Consider the following 711-nt stretch of genomic DNA (forward strand, 5'->3'; position numbering starts at 1 on the left):
TTTTTTTTTTTTTTTTTTTTTTTTTTTGGAGGTTGAGAAAATCAAAGCCATCACCCCACGTTTTTGATAGTAACAAACAAAGAGCCATCAGTGTAACGGGCCAAAGCCAAATGCGTATGAAATCAATTGCTAAGGTCATCAGAAAATAATCAAAGAGGAATGAAGAAGAAAAAGGCCATCAAAATGTAAGGGAAACAAATGCGTAAGAAATGAATTGCTAAAATTCAAAGAAGAATGTGGAAGAAGAAGTCATAGCAAAGGCTGCGAGAGAGATTTCTGATGTCCAAATCCCGTTTGTATATTGCAAAGTGCAAAGTGCTCTTCGTGTTTCCTTATAGGATGAAACATTTCGCAATTAGCTATTAGCTATCTGTCAAAACTTATAATATATATAAAAAAAACGAATATTTTACTTAAAACTATCAAACAAAATACAAAGATTTACAATTTAAATGACCCATAAATATGCTCCTCACTCTATCGGCCGCCTCTTGCATGTAGACAAGTGTCAATTGGAGAATAAAGAGATTCTACAGGTTCTCATTGTCGGTAAGTTGTAACATGTGGTAAGTTAAAATTTTTACATTATATAGGCTATGTGTAAGATTCTCAATGCCATATGTCATCATTTATGCATGTACCAAGGGGTTTAGGCAAAATGTTTCAAAAAAGAAAAGAAAAAAAAAAGGGGTTTAGGCAAAATGTGACCTC

The sequence above is a fragment of the Fragaria vesca genome, linkage group LG4, assembly GCF_000184155.1.
Source record: "Fragaria vesca subsp. vesca linkage group LG4, FraVesHawaii_1.0, whole genome shotgun sequence".
Taxonomy (NCBI): Eukaryota; Viridiplantae; Streptophyta; class Magnoliopsida; order Rosales; family Rosaceae; genus Fragaria; species Fragaria vesca.